This window comes from Macrotis lagotis, chromosome 5 (genome assembly GCF_037893015.1).
Source record: "Macrotis lagotis isolate mMagLag1 chromosome 5, bilby.v1.9.chrom.fasta, whole genome shotgun sequence".
In the NCBI taxonomy this organism is placed as follows: domain Eukaryota; kingdom Metazoa; phylum Chordata; class Mammalia; order Peramelemorphia; family Peramelidae; genus Macrotis; species Macrotis lagotis.
Genome location: NC_133662.1, coordinates 75,900,205 through 75,906,037, shown reverse-complemented (window position 1 = coordinate 75,906,037; position 5,833 = coordinate 75,900,205).

The following is a 5,833-nucleotide window of genomic DNA, read 5'->3' as shown; positions in this document are numbered from 1 at the left end:
TAGCAATCAGTTGGGATTTGTGAGCTCCATCCACCAGACTTTCCATTGTCTAGTTGGGCAGAAGGTGTGTGAGAGGTTCAACGTCAGATGAAAGGCTCATGCTTCCATAAAACTCACAAAAGAGGAAACTGGTGGCCAGCAAAAAATGTAGTCACATGGAGTATATTTTCATTGCAAGTAGAGATCCTAGGAAATGTCTTTTCATTCAATTAAACTAATTAGCTCTACATTTTTTCCTCAGATGAAATTACTCTTTTAAAATGTTTTCATTATTCTTATTTTTCAACAAAAATAAATGTTGTATAATGAAAAAAAGGAGTCAATGTGGTTCCACATTTTCTTTACAGACAGGGGCTAGGGTTGCATGTTCCATACAATATCAGCTTGGTTGATCATTTCTTTACTGAACTGTCTTTTTTCTCTCTCTTTTTTAATTCTTGGTACAAAGATTAGTACAGATGACTGTGTTTGGAGAGAGAAAGAAATGGAATGTATCTAAAAGTTATAGTGAAACAAAAATAGATAACTAATTTTTTAAAAAGAAAAAGTAGAAAATTTTTTCCCATTATAAAATAAAATAATATATGCATTTATATTTAATTTAATACCATTTATTACTATTACTCTCCTAACTCTTTAGGTGGTACAGTGGACAGATACCAGCCCTGGGGTCAGGAAGACCTGCATTCAAATGTGGTCCCATAGGCTTACAGCTCTATGACCTTGGGATTGTCATTTATCCTAGGTTTGCTTCAGTCTCCTCATCTGAAAAATGGGGATGAAAATAAGAATCACCTAATTGGGCTGTTGTGAGGATCAAATGAAATAATAATTATAAAGTACTTGGCACAGCACTGGTACATTATAGGTGCTATATCAATGTTAACTATTATTTTCATATAAACATTGTACTTGTATTAAAATCCAGAACTATAATTAAAGAACGCAGTGGGTTGGCAAGTGTTGAATTAAAGTACATTATAAGGCTCTCCAAGGTTTTCTTGTTCCCCCAATAATATTTTTAAATTAAAATACCATTCATCTCCTAAAAAATGTCAAAAGAGCTATGTATAGAATGATTTTAAATATATATTATAAGTATATATATATATATATATATATATATATATACATACATACATAGTTGTATCTAATGGTAACCATCTCTAAGACAAGGGATGAGGGTTTAAGGGAAGAAGAAAAAAGAGAATTATGAAAGCATAACTTTATTATATATTTAAAAGAAATAGCAAGTTATACATAATAGATTTGCATTCATTTGCTATCATCTTTTTTATTCTTTTATATTATGGAAATATTAATTTTATCTCATAAATTAAAAATAAACTGAATTTTAAAATAAATAAATCATACCAGCTAAAAGCAAAAAAAAAGATGGGTTCAAATCGATTCTTTGAAACTTATGACTGTATGGTTGAGGGTAATTCAGCCTAAGTCTCATCTTTATAATGGAATTATAAGACTTATGGAACCTACTTTACAGAAATGCTGTTAAGATCAAGTTAGCTAATGTATATAAAGTACTTTATAAATCTTAAGAGAAACATAAACATATAGAAATATATGTCTGTGTTTATATGTGTGTGTGTGTATCCACACATAAAACCTTGATTTAAATTTTGGATTCTGCTTGCTAATTCATTAGTTTAGGGAATTCCTGATAAAGTAACTCCCTTGCCTAATAAAGATCAGCACCTTAATTGTCTTACAGTGTTGCATAGGGGTGTTCTTTGCTACTTGTATGGGTGAGAGAGAAAGAATCCAAATTTTCCTGAGTTACACCACAGTGTCCATAAAGCACTATATAAATCTCAGTTATTATCTTATGTCATTCATTTAAACATTCAACACACATTTGCAAGATAGTAAGACAGAAACAGAGTGGGCATGAAGAAGAAAATATGGTCTATATCTCAAGGAGGATGCATGAACTTGAAGATTATTTCAAACTTAATGAGCTTCAGTGGCATGAAAGCCACTTCCCTAGCATCCCTGGCATCCACTGGGGTGTTTATCTAGATTTACCTGAGGAAATCAGAACTGTGAAAATATGGCACAGCCTGGACTTCTTTCCAATGTGTCAATTAGAGTCCAACTGCCCAGCTCCTCCAGGTCTTTTGAACAAAACTATTGATACTTTCCTGCGGTCACCCCTTCCACAATGTTCCAAAATCTATAACTTCCCATGGGCACTGATAGATTTGGAATCTTCATCTAATGGGTCCAGAACCATTACTCCAAACCTTATGACTTTCTCTCTTCCTTGGGGTATACAGAACTGAAGCTTGGGATTGCATGTTCCATAAATATCTGGCTGTCACTTTGTTTTTCCTCCTTTCTCAGCTACAATCATAATATTTTATTTGTTTTTTGTCTTTGTAGCTTCACTGAGTAATTGTAACTCTTTTGGGGCTGCTGGAGTTTTAGGGCTTTTAGAAAATGATGACAAAACCATGAGTCTGGGCTCACTTATTCTCTAGTTCTTCCCTTCCCATTCCAATAATGACCTTATTCTGAGATATGATGTTTAGTGCTTGAGGTGAGGAAATTTTTAGGGCTCATATAGCACCATCTTGAGTTTTTTTTGTTTCAAGTCATTTGTACAGGATTTTAATTAAAATAGAGTAAAAGAAAGCCTTACATTGGGTGCTGACTTTAGGAGCACACTGTAGGTTGAGGTGACTTCCCAACTTCTTCCTCCAACTCTTGAGTGCAGGTCAACCCTTCAAATAGCCTAGAAACCTGTGATTGCCAGAGCCTGGCTAATTCCCCCTTCCAACCATTCCTGGGCTACCTTGAGCCCTAATCTAGGTGAAACACATCTTATTTGCTCTAAGTGCAAAAATGTTTTAGTTACAATTCTGCTCCAATCCCCATCTCCTAGCACATTGTCCTGGATTTAGGCCCTTGAGAAATGTTGGTTAAGTTTATTATATTAAGAGATACATGAACTGATGCAAAGTGAAGTGAACAGAACCAGGAGAACATTGAACACAGTAATACAATACTGAATGATGAACTGTGAATGACTCAGTTATTCTCATCAATATAATGATCCAAGACAATTCCAAAGGACTTAAGAAGCATGCTATTTGCCTTCAGAGAAAGAACTGATACTGTCTGAATTCAGATCAAGGCATGCTATTTCTTTTTGTTTTCTTTCTTTTACTCTATTTTTTATTAAAATCCTGTACAAAATGACTAATATGGAAATGCTTTACATGATTATACATGAATGACCTCTATTAGATCAATTATCATCCCAAAGAGAGAGAGAGAATTTGTACCTCAAAAGCTTTAAAAATTGTTTTAAAATGGTTTTATATGTAATTGGGCAAAAAAATTACATTAAAAGCTTACTTTGGGAAGCTCTTAATACTTTAAAGGCATCTTTCCTTTGAAATGACTCATGACTTTCATCAGATTAATTTTGTAAATCATAGTTGAGAACTAATAAGAGGAAATTCATGCATTTGGGTCTTTTAAAGATGTTCTAAATTCAGTTCATCTTTATCCTGAAACCAAGACAAATCAAGCAGCAAATTAATACTGGATACTCTAGGAAGACAGCAGGGACAGGGAGATTATGGCCATAGATCATAACTCTAGAACTGGAAGAGATCCCAGAAGTCATTGACTTCAACCTCTTCATTTTTCAGATGAGAAAACTGAAAGCAGGGTCTGCAAGAGTCTGCAAGCATTTATTAAGAGCATACTATGTTCCAGATGCGATAATAAATGATGGAGATTCTAAGGAAGTCAAAAACACTGTTCTTGTCCTCTTATTTATGTGATCACATTCAAATAGAAGACAGTATTTCATCAATTCTGTACAAACAAGATACTGGAGTTGCTATTCAGATGTTTCACTCACATCAGCTCTTGTGACACCATTTGGTTTTTTTTCTTCTCCAGCTCATTTTATAGATGAAGAAAATGAGGAAACTTGCTGCACAAGCAAGCTATATTAAAGGTCAATAGGAGGTAGATAATTAGGTGACACAATGAATAGAGTCCCAGACCTGGAGTCAAGAAGACTTTGCTTGATTCAAATAACTGTGTGACCCTAGACAAGTTTCTTCACCCATTGCCTCAGTTCTTTAAATGTAAAAGAGATGGGGGGAGAAATGGTAAACCATTCCAGTATCTTTGCCAAGAAAATCCCCAAATAGCATCATGAAGATCATAACAAATGAACAACAACATTAATATCTTATTTGTACAGAGTTGAATATCGTCTCCTTGAGAACAAGGACTTGACTAAGGAACAAAGCAGGTGATGATCTCAGAGGAAAGGCACTAACTTTGGGAAAGAGTGGGAAAAATATTTTGTAGAAATTGAACTTGAGCTTAGTTCTGAAGAAAACCAGGGAAATCAGGATACAGAAATGAGGAGGAAGAGAAGCATTTCAGGCACGAGAGACACCTAATGAAAATGCACTGGGAGATGGAGTGATGTGTGTGAAGAATGTCAGTGTTGTTGGATTATAGTTAGTGGAGGGAATTGAAATCATGGGAAGATGGAAAGTTCTAAAGAGCTTTAAAAGTCAAACAGCAATTTTCCATTCAATGCTGGTGGTGATAGGAAAATGAATTGACTTGCCCACAGGTATATCAACAGATTCAGAAAAGGGATTAAATCCCGGTATCTCAGAGTCACACTCTTGACATTGTACTAGATAATTGTTGGTGGAGCTGTGAACTCATCCAAACTTTCTGGAGAGAAGTTTGGAACTACGCCCAAAGGGCAACAAAAATGTGCATACCCTTTGATCCAGCAATACCACTACTGGGTCTATATCCTGAAGAGATTATGAAAAAGGGTAAAAACATCACCTGTACAAAAATATTCATAGCAGCCCTGTTTGTGGTGGCAAAGAACTGAAAATCAAGTAAATGTCCTTCAATTGGGGAATGGCTTAGCAAATTGTGGTATATGTATGTCATGGAACACTATTGTTCTATTAGAAACTAGGAGGGATGGAATCAGGGAAGCCTGGAGGGATTTGCATGAACTGATGCTGAGTGAGATGAGCAGAACCAGAAAAACACTGTACACCCTAACAGCAACATGGGGGTGATAATCATCCTTAATGGACTCACTCATTCCATTAGTGCCACAATCAGGGACAATTTGGGGCTGTCTGCAATGGAGAATACCATCTGTATCCAGAGAAACAACTGTAGAATTTGAACAAAGACCAAGGACTATTAATTTTAATTTAGAAAAAACTGGTATCTTATTGCCTGATCTTTCTATCTCTTATACTTTATGTTTCTTCCTTAAGGATAGGATTTCTCTCTCATCACATTCAATTTGGATCAATGTACAATATAGAAACAATGTAGAGACTGACAAATTGCCTTCTGTGGGGGATACGGAGAGGGAAGTAAGATTAGAAGGAAAATTGTAAAACTCAAAATAAATAAAATCTTTTTTTTAAAAAAAGACAATGTACTAGATAAAAGCAGCCACGAAAAACATAGGTCAGGAAGATTGACCCAAAAGACATCTTGATTCAGCTACATAAGGCCAGGATACCTGATCCTTGCATTTTATGGCATCCAAGTGGTTGATTGTCCAGTGGCTACATGCTGTACAGGTCTGTTGGAAGAGCTTTGGGAAATGGTCCAGGATTACCATTCTTGAGCAAAAATTCACCAGCCCTGGAAATGTCTAATTTTATGAGTGGTCAAGACACAGAATTAATCACCATTCTCTCAAGAAAAGAAGTTTGTTTTCAGAAACATAAACAATCCCACAAATAGTTGCTTTAGTTCCAAAAATTGATAGCACTCCCAGTATTGTTTG